The sequence below is a fragment of the Sciurus vulgaris genome (assembly GCF_902686455.1).
Source record: "Sciurus vulgaris genome assembly, chromosome: 5".
NCBI lineage: Eukaryota > Metazoa > Chordata > Mammalia > Rodentia > Sciuridae > Sciurus > Sciurus vulgaris.
The window spans coordinates 38,675,114-38,697,682 of NC_136465.1; the positions used below are offsets into that span (position 1 = coordinate 38,675,114).

At 37.4% G+C, this 22,569-nt stretch overlaps 1 protein-coding gene across 10 annotated transcripts in view; it reads right to left on the bottom strand.

Moving 5' to 3' along the window:
• SORBS2 (sorbin and SH3 domain containing 2) overlaps positions 1–13,635 on the bottom strand; it is a 203,373-nt gene extending 189,738 nt beyond the window's left edge. For 9 of the 10 annotated variants that reach the window (XM_079141875.1, XM_079141881.1, XM_079141876.1 and 6 more), the window contains exon 1: positions 13,078–13,634. The gene's annotated coding sequence lies outside the window, so the exon portion shown is untranslated. Of the gene's footprint in view, positions 1–13,077 lie in introns of all 10 variants that reach the window. The other variant, XM_079141879.1, reaches the window with a different exon arrangement.
• Between the last annotated feature and the right edge of the window lie 8,934 nt (positions 13,636–22,569).

A 22,569-nucleotide genomic window follows, 5' to 3' on the forward strand; every position in this document is an offset into this window, starting at 1 on the left:
GTCATCATCCCTTATCAGTGAGATCATTCCTCTTTTGGATTTTTGAGATTGGCTTATCTCACTTAACATGATATTCTCCAATTTCAATCATTTGCCTGCAAATTCCATAATTTTATTATTCTTTATAGCTAAGTAATATTTCATTGTATATATATATATATATATATACCACAGTTTCTTTATCCATTCATCAGTTGAAGGACATCTAGGTTGGTTCCATAGTCTGGCTATTGTGAATTGAGCAGCTATGAACATTGATGTGGCTGTATCTCTGTAGTGTGCTGATTTTAAGTCCTTTGAGTATAGGCCGAGGAGTGAGATAGCTGGGTCAAATGGTAGGTCCATTCCAAGTTTTCTAAGGAATCTCCACACTGCTTTCCAGAGTGGCTGCACTAATTCGCAGTCCTACCAGCAATGTATGAGTGTATCTTTTTCCCCACATCCTCTCCAACACCTATTGTTGCTTGTGTTCTTGATAATCGCCATTCTAATTGTAATGTAATGTAATGTAAGTAATAGCTTTCTTCAAGAATACAGGTAACAATAAATGTTGGTGAGGATGTGGGGGGAAAGTTCACTCATACTCTGCTAGTGGGACTGCAAATTGGTGCAACCACTCTGGAAAGCAGTATGTAGATTCCTCAAAACACTAGGAATGGAACCACCATTTGACCCAGTTATCTCAATCCTTGGTATATATCCAAAGGACTTCAAATCAGCATGCTATAGTGACTAAACCATATCAATATTCATAACAGCTCAAATCACAATAACAAAGCCATGAAACCAACCTAGGTGCCCTTCAACAGATAAATGGATAAAGAAAATGTAGTACATATACACAATGGAATATTATTACTCAGTCATAAAAAAAATGAAATTATGGCATTTGCCAGTAAATGGATGGCACTGGAGATTATTGTGCTAAGTGAAATAAGCCAATGCCAAAAAACCAAAGGCCTAATGTTCTCTCTGATATGGATGCTAACACTGAGTGGGGGCGGGGATAGAAGTTCATTGGATTAGAAAAAGGGGAATGAAGGGAAGGGAGAGGGATAGGAGTAGGAAAAACAGTGGAATGCATGGGGCATAACTTTCCTGTGTTCATATGGGAATACACGACCAGTGTAACTCCACATCACGTACAACCACAAGAATGGGAAGTTATACTCCATGTATGTATGATATATCAAAATACATTCTACTGTCATGTATAACTAAAAAGAACAAATAAAACCAATCAAAGTGAACAAAAGAAAGTTATTATTTCATCAAAAATAATAATGACTTTCTTAGTGTCCCATTTTTCAGCTTGAACTCTTTTAGTGCCTGCACATTTAACCTAGCATTACAAACTTACACCACAATTCGACTCTGGTCTATTTAGTCACTTTTAGTTTCTCTCTCTCCATATTGGACACCCTGCATTCTAGCTATGCACATAGCTTTCGACCTTCAGAACATGACCCTCTGGGCTTGTATGCTTTAGCTACATATTGGTCCTCTGTCAAGGTGTGTTAAGTATATTCACGGATGATGCTTACTTACTCACTAGGCTCCACCTCAAACACATCCACAGTGACACCATCTCAGCAGCTCATTACAAGAACAACAGTAAATTGCCCCTAGATTCTCCTTACTTCTGTGCATTCATATATTTCTATTAATGCTATACAATACTGAAATAGAACCACCTATCTCTAGGCCTACTTAGCAGTCAGTGTCTGAGATACATTCCACACACCCAGAAGAGTGACTTATTGAGAGCAGATCTGGACCGAATACATCCCTCCCTCTTCTCCCTGACCACCACTTTAGTTCATTCTAAGTTCATCTCTTGCCTGAGATATTAAAACAGTTTTTCTTAGGACTAATAGAGTTCTAGAGAAGCCCAGGAATCCATCCTGTACACTGAGTTAGCAATTAGAGGACTGGGAATGAATTCCAAATTTGAGCGATTGCAAAAATGCTTCCTATTCTGTAACACAATAGGCCTCGTTCTCATTACTGTTCCTACAATCCAGACCCCCAGTCAACACCAGGGTTCTTTACTTCCCCACTCACCTGCATATGGGGTTCTCTCCATCAAAACCCTCTGCCTTTGCCTTGACAGTGGTCCAGACAGGGACAGCCACCTGCTACTCCCTGCTTGCCCTCTGAGTGCTTGCTCACCTCTGTCTTGGGTGATTGCAATGCTACTTCTCTCCTGTCCTTGAGACTACGAACAGTTCCCAAGAGCAGCAACTCTGAGTAGTCTCCCCTGAACTTATGTAGCCAGGAAAATCAGAGGGACACTGGGCTTGCCTTCCAAATGAATTCACTTCTATAATAAGAATGACAATAATATTAGCTAACATGTTGGTCTTCTACCCTCCATTTCCCTTCCCTCCCCTCCCCTCCTGTGTCCCTCCCTCACTTTCCTTCCTTTCCTCTCCTCTATTGATATGGGGTTTTGCTATATTGTCTAGGGTAGTCTCAAACTCTTGAGGTCAAGCAGTCCTCCTACCTCAGCCTCCAATTAGCTGGGACTAAAGACAAGCATGTGCCACCATACTCAGCTAAAGTTTCTTGAGTTTCATATGTGTGCCAGACACTGCCCTACATAGTCAGAACACATAATCCATTTAATCCTCATATAACTCTTTGAGATAACTTATCACTTTAATCCTTAGCTACTTTTCCTTAGGTCTTATCTCTGCTGCCCTCCTTAGGGTCTCACTCCTACTAATTCTTGCCTCCTTCTTCTCTCCTGTTCTCCATGGTCACCGACAAGCTTTGCTCTTTGTCATAACAGACACATTTCTTCATCTCTCCCCTTTCCTCTCTTATTTCTACTCTCTCAGTTGGGTCCTTCTCCATCCTTATTTCCTGTTGCTTAGAAATTTCCTGTTCCTTAGAAATGTGCTCCTTTCTCCATAACTTCTGTATTGGGGTATAATTGGCAAATGAAATCATATACATTTAAGATATGCAATGTGATGCTTTGATATATATATATATATATATATTGCAAAATTACTGCCACAATCATGTTAACACATATTTCACCTCATAGAGTCATCAATTGCGTATACTGTGAGAACATTTAGGATCTACTTTTAGGAGTTGCAAGTATATAATACATTATTATCAATTTTATTCCTCATGCTGTACATTAGATTCTCAAAACTGATTAATCTCCTAACAAAGTTTGTGCACTTTGACTTACATCTTCCCATTTTCCATGTTCCCCAAACCCTACCAACCCTCATTCCACTTTCTGTTTGAACTTCACATTTTTAGAGTTCATATATAGCGATCACACAGGGTTGGTCTTTCTCTATTTGACTTATTTCACTTAGTGTAATGACCTCCATGTTTATCCATCTTTTTGCAAATGACTACTTTTTGTCTATTCTAAGGCTGAATAGGATTCTGAGATAGATATCTATGTCTTTGTCACACATTTTAAAAAAATCCATTCATCCATTCATGAGCACTTCAGTTGTTTCTATAACCTTGAATAATAATAATAACCCTACCCAGTAGTAGGATTGTTGGATCATATGGAAGTTTCATTTTTAATTTTTTTGAGGACACTCCATATTGTTTTCCATAATGGCCACACCTGTTCACATTCCCCTCAGTGGTATATTTAAATTACATTTAAATTAGGCATTAGGGAGTTGGGATTTTAGCAATCACTTGGAAAAACAAGCTTTGTGGCATCAAAGACTGTTTCACACAACAAATGTTTCAGTAGCATGCCCTCAGTGAGTTCGTGTAAATCGATTAATTGGCACACCAATTGTGAGGTGTGTGATCTATCTCATCACCACAACCCTCAGTTGTCTTCCCTGATTTTCTAAGAAACCTACCATCTCTGAGCAATTTATAGTCATCTTCTAGAAATTCATCTCTATAGACAAGTTTCTACATTGCATAAGTCACTTCTGCGCATGTGTTTCTCAAAGGAGTAAATACATGCACTGACTGTACCTGCCTTACAGCACTTTCTCATCTTCCATCTTCAATGATAGTAATTAGCGTTCCTGTCTTATTTCTTCAACTAAGCTGCATGCCCTTTGAATGGCATCCTGGCTTATTTTCTCATCTTCTACTCTGAAAGTAGGAGGTCCTTGGTGGGGGTGCAATAAATGATTGGTGTTAAAAAGATATCATTTTAAAAATATGTAATTACAACTTCCACGTCTGTACTTGATTGAATCTGTGTCTTTTTAAGGTGTACCCAGACTTAGGATCTCCTTTACTCGGCACTTTCTCTTCTTCTTTACAATACCAGTTAAAATTTAAAAGGACATGACCAGCTAACTTATAGTAACATACCAACAACTGAAACATGATATTCTGGAGTCCAGAGCAGGAGAGTTGGAGACCTGGCCCATCTGCCAGAAAGGACCTTCCCAGACATTCTGATGGACTTGAACCTTATGAACTCTTGGGACTGATATTTGTGGAACAAATAGAACTTGATGGTAGACTCAAAATCATTTGTCACCTGGCATTACACTTGCCAGATGAAATTCTGATTTTGTTTCCCTAGAGAATTCGCTGATCAATGAATAATCTGACCAATGTCCGTTAACACAGAGCCATTCTGCTTTGTTGGTCAGAGAAAATACACTGTCACTTTTGGAGATGACTTAGAGCGTGAGTGGATTTCTTAAAAATAATTTACTTTTGGTTGGAAATTGAAACATTTGCATTTCAAATCAGCTCACTTCCTAGTTCCTACTGAACTCAAAACCTTATTTGGTTAAGTGGTCCTTTAATTAAAAAAAAAAAAAAAAACTTGAAAGGTTGCAGTCATATGGGTTCTAGTAGTTAAGCTTCTGTTCTCTCTTCCTTGTCTGTACCACGGTCACACATACCCTCTTCTCATAGGTTGGGTTAGAAGCAGAACATAATAAAATGATGAGGTATCCGGGAACAAAGCAATTCATGAATGGAACATTCCCCAGGAAACATAAGTTTATGATCATAATCTTTCAGCTCTCAGTGATTGCAAAATTAAATATTAGAGCCAAAAAAGGTGAACCAATTTTGAGGGCATGTTTTCCCAATTCATTCCAAAGAAAGCAAAAGTTTAAGGTTCAAGATGATTATGATGTAATATTACATAATATAATAATATGTAAGTAAAATCAAATTATTTTGACAGATAACTCTCTTATGAGGCACTGAAAGGACATCTGAGATTTTGGGTCAGAAGAAAGGTGATTTTCAAACTAAAGTAGATAACTTATGGTTTTAATTATACTTTATTTTTATTAGATGAAGGTGATGATCATTCCTCTCTCCTGACAATGTCTAAAAATTAATTTAAAATGTAGTAAAACACTTCGGAAGAAAAATTTTATTTTGAATGTAAGGAAAAGTCATTATGTTAGTCTTATAAAATTAATCTATTATAGAAAGGAAGTCGGTGATATAATCAGATTTCAGACCACATATCATATAACAAGTTGTTTCTAAGTAAAAGCAAAGTCAAAGAATTAAAAATGTATCATCAGTCATCTGGATTATCGACCTACAAAAACCCTTTTCCCAAAACAGGTTTATTTTCAAGAAGTGAATTATTATTTTTGATCAAGGAGATAACTATGCTTTCCAACATTTTTATTGTTTTCTTGATTGTCAGATATAACTAACATGCTGTAAAGTTGTTCAGGAGATTAAAGTCTGGGGAAAAAGTCTACAGAGATTTAAATGAGCCAAGTTATTTTTGGTTGTGCCATGATTTCCTCTGTTGAAGGTTTAAGACTTAAAAGGATTACTTAGATTTAGCTTAGTGTTTTACACACACACAAAAAAATCATACTAACCCAAAGCAAACAAAAATTCCATAACAAAAGAAACCCATTTATGAATTTCTGACCAAATCAATTTTCTCATGATGAAAGTTACATGGAATCACAGACTGCATATAACTTTGATTAGATCTCTATTCTTTCATGTCAATTTGAACTTCGTTTGATATAGTAACCTACTTGGTCTAGGCACCATCATTTACTTGTAGCCAGACACTCAGCAAGATAACGGGGGTAAAACAAATAAAACACTATTGCTCTCACATAGAATTTAATGTGCAAAGATTAAACACATAGAAAAACTTAATTAAAATGCTATAAAAATAATACAGTGTGGAAAGTGGTATAAGTGTATTTAAGAAAGAACAGCTAAGTGTGGCATTTGTTAAACTATTCTTTAGGAAATAATATAAGATCACAGGAAATAATTGAGAAATTCCAATTAAAATGTCCTTGAAAGTCCCTATTTTTTATATTTGGTATGAAACTCAGATTGTTTTTGATTTCCCAAATTCTTCACTAAAACTTAACATATACAAAACTTTTAGGATAGTGGCTAGCACTGAATTAACTCTAATTTATTATTATGATCAATTTTATTATCTAATTTATTATTATCAATGTATTTTAGATTAACAAATTGAAAATTTTAATAATTTTTTCTGTAACTTATTGAAATGTTAGTTATTCAGGCTTATATTTTCTTGAGTTTATTCAGAAGCAGATATTTTGACTGATCATGTGACATCTTCTAGCTCTTATTCTTTTTTTATTTGTTGTGTTTAGAAATACATGATCATAGTGTGTATTTTGACATACTATACACATGTAGAGTGCGACCCATTCCAGTCGGGATCCCATTCTTGTGATTGTAGGTGATATGGAGTTACACTGGTTGTATGTTCACATGTAAGTGTAGGAAAGGTATGTCTAATTATTCTACTCTTTCCTATTCCCATTATCATTTTTTAACTTGAAAAGATTTTCCCAGACTGACACCTTTTTCTGTTAAATTTTGTGACCGTTCACACTTTTCTTTCATATTCTTATTTAAAAAAGGAAACTTTTAGGTATTTAGTGTAGATGATAGTTCATGAAGAATGTGACTGCCACCAGAGGTTTCAAGAAAGTTAAGAATAGAAATCAGTTTTTCTTGTCTCAATTATTCATGACATAAGGAGTTACCTTTGAGTTTTCTCTAAGCTTCTGGTTATATTCCTATGTTATGTAATTATTGAAATACAGTGCCTCTCAGGAAGACCCACATTTTGCTTTAAAAATAGCATTTTCTAAAATTTTCATATTTGTTCCTTTTCTGTTTTCTGATTTCCAAAAAATTAGATAAGTTCCTGAATTGTCCTTTTATCTCTAGATGCAAACAGCACTTTTTAGTTACTTGTAAACATTTGCACAACACAGAGGGAAGATCTGATTACCATGAGCCATTCCTTCATTCAGCAAATGCTGACTGAATATTTAATAGGTTGACCTGTTTGCTGAATGCCTCCAATGTCCCAGCTGCCATTCTAAAGAAAGTTGAGTTTCCCTGCAACTTTTGTTCTGACCAAGCAACCCCTACCTTTTTTCCTTCTTGCCAATAACCACTCTCCTGACCTCCCTCTACCTAAACTGGTTTAAGCCGGTTCACTAGGCACATCAAATAATACAAGACCATTCACATTATAGCAATGTAACTAAGTGATTATAAAATTTTTATCTTAACCACTAGTAATGCTATGCTGTTTCCATATCTAGATATTGAGAGGCCAGTTCTTTTAAAAGTCTTTTATCCCCATAGAATAAAACCCATAATATTTATTGTAGGCAATAACATATCCCACAGATTAAGTGGACTGATTTCAGATAGTGCTGAAACTTCACCAGATGACACAATTAGCACAAGAATAGCTAAAATTATTGTTATCTAATCTCTCCTTTGTTTACTTTAGCACAGAGAACTGAAATGATTAGGTGTGAAGGCATCTTGAAAATTTACAAAAAGGTAGCTTACTTTGAAGCATCCAAGTGTGAAGTTCCTAAAAATTTTTTTAATAGTGTAAAGTGTAGGCAAGTGGTGCAAAGTATTAAGGTGTTGCGTGAAAGTGACCAGATGAGGGATCCGCAGGTGGAAGTGAGTCCTCGCACACTCATTGGCACATTTCAATCAGTGGGGCTGCTGCCTCTACAGTGGTCACCTACCTTTTCAGGAGACTAAATGTCCCTGAGAAACTAACTGTCCTCAGCAGGAAGAAGGTACAAGGATTTATTTTTAGAGGACAGAATGGAGATTTTTACTAATTTCCTCCAATGTGACCAAAATGTTGCATTTTTTTTTCTGTGCCTTTAGAAAGCTTATCATTCTTCAGGTCATTTCCTGATAGTATTCTGACATTCCATGCTTGGAATTTTACAATGTCACTGTTCTTAGTTGGAAGCCCATTTTTGCTGTAGTGTGTTGGATTAACTAGGGCTGATCCTTAGAGTTTTAGTTGTCTCTAAAGAATGCCAAACTGAGAGCAGAACATCAGAAGATTTGAAACCTGAGAGGTTTATGTTATTTCTGTCCTCAAATTCAGCCATTCATTACAGTAAAGATTTACTAGGAAAAGGCATCAATCCATGTTGATTGGTATGAAGTAATCTTGATAATCTATAAAAAAATGTCAGCTCACTTTTTAGCAACCGAGTGCTACTTTTTGAACTTATGTAGTGGTGTGTAGAATCATATCCTACTCAAAGCAGATGATATGATTCTTTATGGGAAAGTATGCTTGCCAGTTATCAAAAAAAGTCTTAAAGAAAAGATAGAAGAACTAAATGTCTAGGTTGGATAAAAACACCCAAAATTGAAAATGGAGACAACAGCATAAATGGTCAAAAAGAAAAAAGAAAAAAAAAATCGCTGAAATGTTCAAGTAAGAATGTTTATTAAATTTTTCTAAATTGAAAGAGGGTATAAAAAATTAGGAAATTTAACGAGAATATTACTAAGGTATTTTTTGAGATGAGAATATTTTCTTTAAATTAGATTCAGGAAAAGTGAAAGCTTTCTGAAATTTTGATCAAATAATGATTTTCTAAGGTACAGAATTAATTCTGGAACTTTGTATCCCTGACCTGTATAGGGAAGAGAAAATCACAAATGTTGTGGCCAAAATGCCAAGTTAGTAAATTAGTACACTTGTTTTGAGGACTAAAGTGTGATATAATTGCATGTAGATATAAACATGTCAAATAAACACCTGTCATAGCTGGTTCCCTGTCATTCATTCAACTAATACCATTTTAGTTGAGCTTACATTAACATGAGAGTTGTTTGCCAATATTTATAACTCAATAGTTACGCAAACATTTTCTTATAGATACATGCATATGTCTTAACTTTTTCAGAAATGATGCAAAGATATTTTGAAAACCTCAGTATAATTCTTGAGAGTGACTGTTTAGAATTTAATAGGCCTATATATATATATAGTTAATTTATTTGAGGACCTTTTAGAAAATTATCTAGTATGATCGTTTATTGCAACTCTTCATTATAAAATGCAAGTGCAAATCATTTCATTACAAGTGCAAATCATTGCATTACACTATCAAAAACAGTCATACATAATTTAGACCTTCAAAATATTATAACTTCCTTAAAAATATAAAATTGTGAAAATTGTACAGATTTATTATGGAATCATATTTCCTAAAATTGAATTACTATGTAATTCAAAATAATAGTTTAAATGAGGTTAGTCATTAATATGAATTTCAATTTTCAATTTTATCTTTAGTTATTATTTGATTAAACATGCCATACATTAAAATCAATTGGAAGTTAGCCAAAATAAATCTTTAGAGGAAAGCATAATAATTAAGAACGGGTATTTATCTTATTTTATTAGAAAACTCAGTGCTGTCATAATAATGTGAAAATGTCTAGAAATATGAATTTAAGTCATTTCCTAAATATTTCACTTTCTAATTCCAAACATCTGGATATTTTAAACTTCCTAATCTGTGTTACATTTTGTTCAAAAATTCATACAATAATAATTACCACTTTCACTTTCAACACAGATATATGAGAAATAAGGGATTACATGCTTATTACTTCTTAATAAAATTCCTGATATATTTTTATCTCTGATGGCAGCATTGTGGCAATTCAATTTTTCCATAAAATAGCTATTAAAATTAGGCTTATTAAAAATACTAATCCTGCTCTCTAAGATTTTCTCTTACCTGGGAACTCAAGTTGTAGGGAAAGATAAGGTAACTAGCAATTACCAGTGACCTTTCAGATGGATTAAGAAAAATTAAGAGAAATTCTGCTATTGTTGACTTTATTTCAGCTCTCTGGTCTCTTTCTTGTTTGCAACCTTTGCTTTTTTCTGACTTTAGTATGAAAAACAATTCTGTAAGTATAATGTACTACAATCAGCTACTCATTATCAAGTCAACATTAGTTGTAAATAGTCTTGAGTTTGTAACAAATTTAAAATAGGGATATTTACTATCCTTACTTTCCCTTGAAAATTAATCTAGTAGCTGTAGATGAAAATAAATTTTTAATTAAAACTTTTCAGTTGTTTTGTTTAAAAAAAATATGTGTTGCAAAATTTTTCCTCAGAAAAAATTCTGATCTATCATAGAACATTTTTAGTTTTTATGACAGTGTGATCCCAAAGGCACATTTTCCTATCAGGGAAGTTAAAGCCTCATTGTTGTTTTCCTATAGGTTTTGGGTTTCTCTGTTCAAAGGCAGAATTAGGACTTACGTCCTGAGGTCAAGTTTACAAAGTAACTAGTAAAGAAATAGTGAAGTCCAAGCTTACTGGTACAATGTCTGAATGCCACTGGTAACCAGACACTGAACAAAGTACTCCAGAATTAGAGGTCAGCAAAACTCTGGAAGCTTCTGAGCAGAGACTAATGCAATATCGTGCGGTAGAAAAAACTGCGGGCATAAAATTCCTAAGAAGCTGAAGGTGTGAAGAATAGTCTGGGGGGACATCTTTGCTGGATTTTGAAGGAAGAATGAAAGACAGCTGGTGTTGTGTGACCAGATTTGAAGGACATGTCAGTAAGAGGGTGTCACATTTGGAAGCATTTGCTAGAGTATATTCTGGAAATTACAAAATATTTGATATTGCCATCAGGAGAGTTGGAAAGTGACAGAAAATAAGTGCCCCAAATAAAAACTGAGGTGCAAAGTCTTGAAAGATGAGAATTTTGTCTTTGAATTTAGTTCCCAATGTTGTTGAATAAATAACTGGGGAGATGAACTAGGCAGAACTGCATAAAAAACTCATCTTTCATAGCTGTCTCCTTCAAGGGTTAGTAATGTAGGGAAAAAAGAGCACGGAGACAGTTTGTGTGTCTGTCTTCCTGTGCGGCTCTTGTCCCACCTTGAGCCACTTCAAAGGAAACAGTCACAGCCCTCAGGTGTGCCTTGGGTATTTCCACACTTTGTCCTTCTAAAAGTTCCCCCAAGAAAAACTAATACAAAATCATTTTCTTGCCTCAGGTCTTTTCTCTGTGATAATTCTCAGCATTCCTTAGGAGGTTCAAAGGGAATTCAGTTGGAAAGAGACTTTTTCTGCCATTCATTCTGCTTTGATAGAATCATTTACTTGGCTGAAATTTTTATTCATAGAATTTGACTCGGAGCTAGGTCTGTTCATTTAGTTTTCCTCTTACAGTTAAACATAAGTGAAAGACAATGTCATCACCTCACCATCTCATCCCATATGGTGTCTCATTCACATGGAAATACTCTTATGTATTCTCATTATTAAACACTTGGCCATTATCCTGTACATTGAGACTCTTAGTCTGCATCTTTGTGTCTTGACTATTGGTGACCTTTAGGACAAAAACTTGCGAAAAAATTCTCCTTATGTTTTTCAACTCTCTTAGCTGAAGGTATTTTAACAATTGCTCTATTGGTACAACAGGTGATTTATGCTCATGTGTATCAATGAAAATACATTGAAAAGTGTAAGAAAACTCCTGAAGCCATCTGTTTTGGGAGAAAAGGGTAACAAATAAAAATTTATTTATCTGAAGTCATCTCAGTTACTATTTATAAATTTCATGATAAATTCCACCTTTAGTAGATAAAAGATTTCATTCAAAGTTTTCAAACATGTATTTTTCATTAAATATTTTCAAGAGCATTATAAACTATCTGTCACTTCTGGTAGACCAACAACAGAATTGACTCAGGTAAAGCTGAAATGTTGCTGAGACAGAATTTAATTATTATGTGGTCATTTCTTCACCAGGGATTTTGATTTGACTAACCAATTTCAATCCACAGTAACAGCTTTGTTCCTAAGAGACGATAAATCAAAGAAACACTCACTAAGGGGCAATTCCTAGTGCAATTCAAAGTCTGTGCTATTATCTCAGAGCAACTGACAGCGAACATCCGCTACAATTATTGGTGTACATTTGTATGAGATGTGTGGTGTTTTTGGTTTCACTCTCCTCTGAAACCTATAAGCTTGTGAGAAAAATTGTGCAATAAAAGAAGTTTTACCGCCACATACTATAGCTGTGCTTGAGCTCAATGCAGAGACTCCACTTCCTTTCTTTCCTTGGATTCTGAGCCGGGGGAGCACAATGGGGGTGTTGTGCTCCAGGCCAGCCTGGCATGCATGATACTCAGAAAGGAGGTGTGAGCAGCTTCCAATACCTACACTGTTTGCTCTACGACTACCCTGAACAAAATCAAACAGTACACCAAGTCACTCGATCCAGAATAAGCAAGTACAAAATCCACTGGCTATTATGACCTACATAGGGAATGGAATTCCTTAATTTAAAGGTATACACAGGTGTGTTAAGAGTTTCACAAATCAGCTACGAGCCTTAAAAATAAATGCTTCACAATTTACATGCTGCTGGTTTTCCATGTGGTTCTTAGTATGTCAAAGTGTAGGTCATAAAAGAATCCATTGTTACTAGAACAGAAAGCTCGTTGGCTATGAAAACTGTCCAGAAGGAAAGCCATTAGTTTGTTAAAAACAGTAAATATTTATTTTCTGACCCGAAGACATATTGGTAATGTTTTTAATCACACAATTTCTAGAACTTAAATTCTGTATGTCTGGCTCATATTGTAAAAGTGTGAATATGTGTATCTGTATATGTTTTTGTGTTTCCTCGGTAATTCAGATCATACGATCAATGTAAATCTTTCAGATTAAGTTTCATTCCAAGTTATTTTTATGCTGTCCTTTCAAAAGAGGGAAGAAATAAAAAAGCTTACCTCTGTCAGTCAAGTGGGATGCCTGAAACCCCCTTCTCCTCCTCAGCCTCAGCGTGCAGGCAGATGCTCTGTGAGCCAACAATCTGTTAACAGGAAGCAGGTAAACCCGAGAGCGTCCGCCTGCGTTACAGTCCAGTGCCCATCCGAGCACACACCTGCTTTTTCCGACCTGCCGCTCATATGCAACAGCCACGCACAGGACCGGTGTTAGCAGAGGGCTACACCCTCCTTTTGGATGGCTAGTTCCCAGGATAAGCAGCTAGGGAGCTGCTGAGATAATATTGCAGGCAAGGCTTGCCTTCCCAAGACAAAACCCTTTCCTGCTTTCTGATAACAGATATGCAGCATTATCACTCTGCATTCCACTTTCTCCAATCAGCTAATTGCAACAGCGGTCAACAGCCTGTTGAAAGGGCAGCTCGCAGGCAGGCATGGCTGTAATAATTGTATACTAACATACCCATTGCTTCTCTTTTCTCTGGGTAGATTTTTAAAAAATGCTCCTTCCAGAGTAAAGCTCAGCAGAATATGCCACCCTGTTTTCCATAAGTAAAATGGCTGGTCCTCTCAGCACTGCTGCAGACAGCTCATTGGGTTCCACTGGCTTTTCGTAGCCATAGCAACAACCAACAGACAGACTTAGACAGCAAGCATGGCTGATCATGTGCAGCGCGACACAGCTTGTTAATTTCTTTTCATCAAACTCATCATTTTTGAGGAAGGTAGCTTCTGTTATCTTTCTAAATATTTCACTCAGTAATACAAGTGCCCTGATTTTTTGGCTTTCCCGAGAAACTTTTGTTACATGAGTGGAGGCTGCGTGTGAGATCCAGGAAGTGAAGCCCTATTTGTGTCTATCCAGGTTAATAATATGCAAATCACTGGAAAGATATTAATTGGGAACCATTGTGAAAACAGGTTCTACCTTCCAGTCATAGGGTGACTGTGAAGGAGATTGGTAAATAGGGGCAATTGTGCTCTTTCTGTTTTTAAATGGTAATTTTGTAGCCACTTTGAAACAAAGCCCTACGAATTGTTATATATGATCGAAATTATAACCCCATCAGATAGTATATTTCAATAAGATTTTGAAATATAACATTTATTCACAAATTCTGTTCATCTAATTGTTTTAATATATTACATAATTTAAGATATAATTTTAAAAATCCCTATTGTTTCTGCTAGAGAAAGCTTCTTTCATTCAATCATAATTATTCATAATTGAAAAGTACTTATAAAATCTAAACCAAATGAAAAAAAAAATCCTCTGACTTTAAACATCAACTCCAAGGTAGGAATAGTTTTACTCCCCCAGTAAGATGGATCGTATTCTACCCTTTCGTAACATTTTACCTTCTCAAGGAACCTCCCATGATTAATATCATTAACAATTTAAAATGCTGCAAAATCCCTAGTCTTTTCTTCTCTTTAAATACTGTCACCAGTCATATTCTATTTGGTATATTTCCAAAGCACTGTTCCATTTATTTTTGTCTCTAGCAATCTGTTTGAAATAGTGTGTTAACACTCTGGACTTGGAAATATGGATGTTTTGTTTGCTGGTGGTCATTGATTTCTATTTTCTTATGTATTGTGTTTCCCTACCCAAGTTAACATTCTATCTTCAGTGGTAATTCCCAGAGCTTAGTCTGGGTAGGAACGCTGTGATGCAGAGTTTGGGAGCCTATCTCTCCTCCTTGTCTATCCAGATTCACACTGTGCAGGTCTGAGCTAGCTCAGGATCTGTGGGTCCACTGATCTGTGGTTTCCTGCTTGGTAGACTCCTCACCACTTCATCTCTTCTTAAGCCTGCCTACCTTTCTCACTGATGTTCACTATCCTTTAGTTAGTGAGTTTGCTGACCCTGAAAGTGCCCCTACCTTCACCCTCATAGTCTACTCTTTACCTCTCAAGTTTCAGAATCTTGAATTACCTACTGTTTCATGCTTCCTTGCCTTGCAGATGTCTTTGCTCCCTGAAAGGTTCTCTGTCCAACCCTACCCCAGTACCTTGGACCTCCATTCCAAACTGCCTCTGTCTTTATTCTTTGACACCTTGCTCAAATAGACCCCCTCGCGGTGACTCTCCCAAGTTGAGTTCACAACAGCCATCTCTGTGCTGTTTCCGCTGTCCCTGAGGCATCTGACATCTGACTCTCCTATAACAGAACTTGTCATGCCTCATTGACTGATTAGCAGTTTTTTTTTTTTTTTTCATACCTGACTCCCAGACTGCTCTGTCAACTGTCTGAAAACCAATATGGTTCATGTCTTATTTGTCTTCCATGCTTGGAATATTCTCACTGCCCAAATATTCACTTATTTTTTTCGTTTCTTTGTTTCTTTTTTCTTTTTGAGAGATAGGGGTCTCACTATTCAGGCTGACCTCCAACTCCTGGACTCAACTCCTGAAGTTCCCTACATAAAATGGGGTAGTGTTTGCATATTACCTATCACAGTTCCTCCTGTTTATTTTAAATCTCTAAATTTCTTATAGAGGTAAATGCTAATCCCCCTGCTTCTGCCTCCAGAGTAGCTGGGCCCACAGGCACCGGCACATGCCACCATGCCCAGCTTTCTCCATGCATTTTGAGTAAGGACCTAACACAGTCTAAATAGGTACTGAGTGACTGGGGAGTGTGAAGCCTGTGTTTTAACTCATTTTTTTCAATATCACGTATTTGCCCGATTATTATCACTTCAGAAACACTGGAGTGATTTTGTTCAAATGTCGGCACATTACAAAAAGATATCAGGAAACACTGTGAGGCCATTTTGTGTTTTAGGGTGGATTTCTTCTCATTGTATGTCTGAAAAACATCTGTATTCTGCTCACACACTTGATCACTTGGCTAGGTATGAGAGGCCTTGAAGTAATTTTCCTTTAGAATTCTGAAAGCCTTCTTCCTCTTCTTACACCTCCTGGGTCCACTATACCCTCAGCTCCTCCTCCTCCAAAGAGAGCTGGAATCTACCCAAGTTGCACAGGCCTAGGAACTGGGGAACTGGTAGAAACTGAGACTAGCACGTTTCCTCTGCGGTCTCACGGCATTACTCATGGACTCTTTGCTGACTGTTAAGCAGTTGTCCCTTAGTCTCCACAGGCAATTGGTCCCAGGAACCCCATCACAGGACACCCAAAGTCCCAAATGTGAAGTTCCTTACATAAAATGGGGTAGCACTTGCATATTACCTACTGCAGGTCCTCCTGTTTATTTTAAATCTCTAAATTACTTAATAGAGGTAATTGCGATGCAAACAGTTGAGATACTGTATTATTTAGGAAATAATGAGAGGAAAAAAGTCTGTACACATTCAGGGCAGTCATAATTTTTGCTTTTGAATATTTCCAATCTGTGATTGGTTGAGTTTGCGGATGCTGAAATGGCGGATGTGGCGCCGCAGGCAGTAAGTGGCAAATTCTTTCCATGTTCTCTGCTTCTTCACATGTCTGAAGCCCCTCCCCTCACAACTCTGTCTGCCAGGCCCATCGCGGTCACCCTGGCCCTCTGGCTGGGCCTACCTACATCCTTTGACTTATTCTTCTTCCCTGAGTGTTCATTTAAAATTTTTCTAAATGCAAAATCCCAAGGGACAAATCCGATTTTGCCAGCTCTTTGTGATTCAGATGAGATGCCTCAAAGTCACCAGCAGCTATTACACCTGGCCATTCTATGCCTTGGTCCAGTCAGCTATGGCAGGGATGTTTGCCATCTATTTCTCCAATTTCTGCCAATATAATAACTGCAGAGTAATAGCTTATTGTGATTTTATTTTGCATTTTTCTAGTTACTGACAAAATTGATTTTCTCTTCAATTTTGATGGTCTTTTGGGTTACCTTTTCTGTAGATTTCCTGCTCATAGCTTTTGCACATTTTTTCTATTGAGAAATGTTATTTTAGTGTGTAATTTTAAACAAAAGTACTTTCATAATTCTTATATAGTTAAACATAATTAAATTTGTTACATGAGTCAAAGTTATATATCACTGATATCTGAAGGGAGCCTTATAATTCTCACTGCTAATTGTTTTGGTCTTTGTTATGGAATAAAAATGCAGAATGTGGGTGAAAATCTCAATTTTCATAAATGATTTTTAGTGTGAAAGTGTGTGCTATCATATCATAGTTTTCTTAAATTCAGTATTTGTTTACAAGGGATTTCAAATAAATACTACAATAATGGAATATATATTATCTATCTTCTTAAGAGTTAAATTATACCACACACACCAATCTATATGTATCTATGTACATTTATCTATCCCCCTCCCCGCTCTCTTACTATTAGGGCAAGTCCAAATATGCAATGTATCAACATCTGGAGAACCTTAGGTAGTAGACATTTCCAGCTGATTTTGCCATTCTTTCCACTTTTCTACAAGCTTGAAGTTTGTGTGTGTGTGTGTGTGTGTGTGTGTGTGTGTGTGTGTTTTCAAGATAAAAAGTTTTAAAAACTGAAATAAAAGGAGAATAAAATAGAGTGTTCAGAACAGAGACAGATAGATCATGCTAAGATTCATTGATGGGGCCATAACTGTTTTTCACAGTTAAAGAAGTTGATGAGTTATGGAGTCACTAAGGGGATTGCTATTATAGTGGTTGTTGTTATGAAGAGACTTGGTAGAAGTCTGCCATTTTCCTACATTTACTGCTTCCCCATATCCTGATCTTCAGCCACCTCGTCTCTGGTTCCCATGGTGCAATCTTTCTTAGTCTGGTTCCTAGACTGCTGTAAAAATTCATGATCACAGTTGCTTGAATCAACAAGTTTTCCTTCAGTCATGTTTATTTCTACCTCCAAAACTAGGATCCACCAAAGGATCTGGTCTCTGATATGATAAAGAAACTCTTCGTAAGACTTAGAGAATAGAATTTGAGCATGGTGTGTTTTACAGGCAGCCTGGACTCCTTTTATCAAGCTTAGACTGAATTTTCCAATTCCTAACAACAAATAAAATAGAACATCCCAAACTGTTCCAAGAGGTTGTATATAGTTATTTTCACAATGACACGAATGTGCTGCTAAATGGGACCATGGCAGGAAGTTTGATAACTGCCTTGGACGGCTTTAGGAAGAGGATTGGAGTCTCTCAATAAAGCAAATTGGATTTATTTCTAAGAGTCCAACCTCTAAGAACTGTATGCTGGGAAGCAGACTGACCCACAGGCTGTTAATCACAAGCCTTCACATCCTCTGAGGAAGTCTGATCCTGATTAGCATCCAGAATGACCTTGATAAATCAGAGGAACCCAAAACCAAAACACACCCAGCACACTGCAGGCTTTATGGCAGTCCACTTATTGAACGAATTAAAAATGAGAAAATAATTACAGAAAAACAAAACCCTTCCAGAGGGCAAATGATAAGAATGTGCATTTCAGCAATGTAAAACTATTTTTAAAAACTGGATATAAAGTAATGCCTGTTAATACAAAACTGCCAGATGTGTACTATAGAAGAAAATTCTTATTTACCAGATAGAAGCAGTCTATCCCCTCTAGATTAGAGTGATAAGGAAAAGGTGGCAAGAGCTATAGGAAGGAGTTTTAGCCAGTCCTAAATCTGGACAAACTGCTTTCTCTCTCTTTCTCCTTTTATTTTTTATTTTTTTGCCAGTGTTGGGATGCTAAGGCTTAAACCCAGGAGAGCATTAACAGTGACCTACAACCCCAGTCCTTGTTATTCTGAGACAGGGTTTCACTAAGTTAAGTTGCCGAGGATCTTGCTAAATTGTTGAGGCTGGCCTCTAACTAATGATCCTCCTGCCTAACCTCCCCAGGAGCTGGGGTTATAGGCATGCACCCCCATGCCCAGCTGGACAACCTGTTTATCACAGACCAATAATAACAGTGTTGTTTTAAATACTCCAGGTTTATCAAGCTCTGGGTTTGCAAATGACTATGATTGCTGTAGCTTAAAGAATTGCTTTATCTCAAAATATGTATTTATTTGTGTCAGTGCCAGGTAGGGAAAAACCTGGGCTCATTCAATAGCAACAGAAACTAGCCTACTATTAAACCCACCCACCTCTACCCACCTCTACCCTTGAGAGATAACCCCAGAGCAAGTACATTTTGCTCTCCCAGCCAAAGAAAAGCTGTGCTAAGTTTGTCTTAAGGCCCCGGTGAGAGAGATTTGGCAAGCAGTGTAGCAAAGACTGCACTCGCTCCCAAGGCATATGATTGTTCGTGGTTCATAATGATAAGCTTGTGGAGGGAAGAGGAGGCTGGTTGCTTTCTCTCTCCTGTGAGGAGCCTGGCTTTGTTCTCGGGAGGCCCTCAGAGCAAATGAGCAGGGTGTATCTCCAGTGACCTTTTCCACTTAGCATTGTGTCCTATGGAAACAGTGACTCCCAGGTACTTCCAGGCAGTGTGCCACAATACCCAAGTGCACAGCAAAGGCTCGCGGCTCTGCCGTCACAGCATTGTTGAATTAGTAACAAAACACATCAGTCTCAGCAAACAAAGCCTGGCAAGAAGTATTTTAAAACAAATGCTGCTGGTTTCACCTGAACCACTGAAACAAATTAGGAGGCACAGGGCGAAACCTGGCAGCTTCTGGAACCCAGGAGGCAAATGACAAAGCTCTTAGCAGCCAAATGCGCAAATCCCAGAGCAGTGAAAATTAGAGCGGTCACCTTTTGCCCTTCAGAAACACTTCTAAATTCATTCATCAGAGTAGTCAAATGGGGCCTGTTACGGTTTGGATATGAAATGTCCCGCTGAAACTCTTGTTAATGCTGGAATATTCAGCTGTCAATGATTGAATTGAGAGCTTTAACGTAGTTAGTCCATCCTAATTTGGATGGTGACTGGGTGGTGACTGTAGGCAGGTGGGGCGTGGCTGGAGGAGGTGGGTCACTGGGGTGTGCCCTGGAAGGGTGCATCTGTCCTAAGATCCCGTCTCTACCTCTCTGCTTCCTGACCTCACCATGAGCTGAGCAGCTTTCCTCCACTGGGCCCTTCCCCTGTGATGTGCTGCCTCACTTTGGCCCAGAGCAAAGGAGTTTGCCATCTATGGACTAATACCTTTGAAACCATGAACCCCAAGTAAACTTTCCTTCTTCTAAGTTGTTCTTGTGGAACATTGATGCAAAAGCTGACTAAAACGGGACCTGAGTAGTATATAACATGGTCACATTTTAGAATCCAACAGTCCAATACCAAAAAAGAATAGTTGAAAGACAAAAAGCAGAAAAATAGAAAACACACTGGGAATAGTAGATGCTCAGTTAATGTACTGCCAGTGAAAGTGTGCATACCTAGAAAAAATAAATTATGTGCCCTTGCAGAATATTGCATGGGTTAGAACTATAATCCAGAATGGTAATATTTTTATTAAGTCTATCCAAATCAGAATTAATTTCCTACATTTTCAACAGTAAGATTTTGATATACTAACTACAGAATAGTTACCTTGAACTGGTATCAGAGAAGGATGTTCTTCTTTTGGACATTAACTGTGGCAAGGGAAAAAAGATTCACTTTGCAATCATTCCCTGTGGATTTGAAGTAGCAGGAAAAATCATTTCACTACCAACTTCACTGTAGGCATGAGGGTAGATTAAAAAATAAATTCTTCTAAGAGCTGATACCTGAGCTATACCTTAAAGAATATGGAGGAATTAATGAGAGAAAGACATAGGAGGGAGTTCCCAAACCAGATAAGTAAACCAGATAAGACAAGTCCTAAGATATGTGAGAACTGTTGATGCATTTACTCTCACACATTAGATGATATAAACATAAGCCTTGAAGTAAGATAATGTATGAGAAAGTTTTTTAAACTCATCAGTTGTAAACACCTGAGAAATAGTCTTCTATTTAGGAAAGAAAACCCAAATTGGGGTGCTTACATAGAAAAAGGTATATAGTTTTCTCTCTTAAAAAAACGGGAGGCTGGTGTTGTGTCTCAGTGGTAGAGCGTTTGCCTAGCATGTGTGAGGCACTGGGTTTGATTCTCAGCACCACATATAAATAGGTAAATAAATAAATAAAGGTATTGTGTCCATCTACAACTAAAAATAGTTAAAAAAAAAAAAAAAGAGATAAACTTAGTAGAAATTTTGCTGCATGGTGATTAGGACCCAGCTCCTCTCTGTTCTGCCATCTTTAGAAAATCATTTTTAGCCTCAAGGAATCCTCTTGACCCAGAATGGCTACTTCTGTTCTAGCCATCACGATCATACTCCAGACAAGAAGATGGGAGGAAGGGAGAGCAAAAGGTACATTTTCCACTTGAGTGTTTTCTTTTTTCCCTCTTTATGTTGGGGCTTGAATGGAGAGCCAGGGTCTTATACATGCTGGGCAAACACTTCACCATGGAGTTACATCCCCAGCCCCAAGTTGGCCTCTTATACAGCTTTTCTTGAAGTTTCATTCAGCACTTCTGGTATCTCATTGTCCATCCCTAATTACCAGTCAAGCTCAAAAATACAGTCTTTTATCTGGACACATTGTAGCTCCAAAAAAGCCAGTGGTCCCTCATTAAGGAAGAAATGGAGAATGGATGTGGATAGGCAACAAGCTACCTCTGCCAGGTAATGTCAGCCACAGATGCAAAGATGGTCTTACCTTGTATTGTGGCATTGTTAGAGGGCCTTTGGTCTATTGGACTCGCCAGGGATTCAGTCACATCAATAGCCTGCTTGCTAGTTCTGAAGAGGAGCTCCCTTAACCTACATTCTTAGCTCTTCTCTAAGGCGTTGTCAACCTGGCCAGGCGTGGTCAGGACCAGGGTGATTAGGGCTGATTTGACAGGTGGAGGAAATGCCTCTTCCTTCCAAGAAAGCGAAGCTCAGGTACGTCAGCGGTGTCCCTGCCTTTGAGCTACTGGGGTTATCTTCTCAGCATGGCCTTAAACAGGCATTGCTCAGTCCAGGGCTCTTTTTATTCTGGTTTCATATCAATATCTCAGAATTTATTTTTCTCTCGTCTATTAGACCAACAATTAAGATGGATTCAAATATTCTGTACGTTATTTAGCTATGTGACCTTGCACAAATGACTTAACCTCTTTGAGACTGAATTTCCTCATTATAAAAGGGGATATTTGACTCACCCATCATGGCAATTTAACAGATTAATTTATACAAATTACATAAAATGATATCAGGTATGATTTTATATTTCTATTTCTTATATTTCTGACACCACTATAATGTGCTCAGCTACAAACCTCTGGGACTTTCTAATACAGTTGGAAAGATCAGGTAGACACCAGAGAGTCAAAAAGCAACGCAAACTCATGTACCCATCAAAAGGAGGGTAGAGATATCAAGGGTTAATGGTGTTCAACAAAAAAGAAAGAGGTACTGGTACCATCCATGGGAATCACAGGGTGCCGGCTGCTTAACCTGGATCATACAAATATGTGCCAAGAGTCCTTGGAAACTTTGAACTTCTGTCTTCCTCTGCCTTCCCCCTGGCTAATGCCATCCCCATCCTCCAATTTAAATTAGTGTTAGTTGCTTTTTCTCTCTCATAG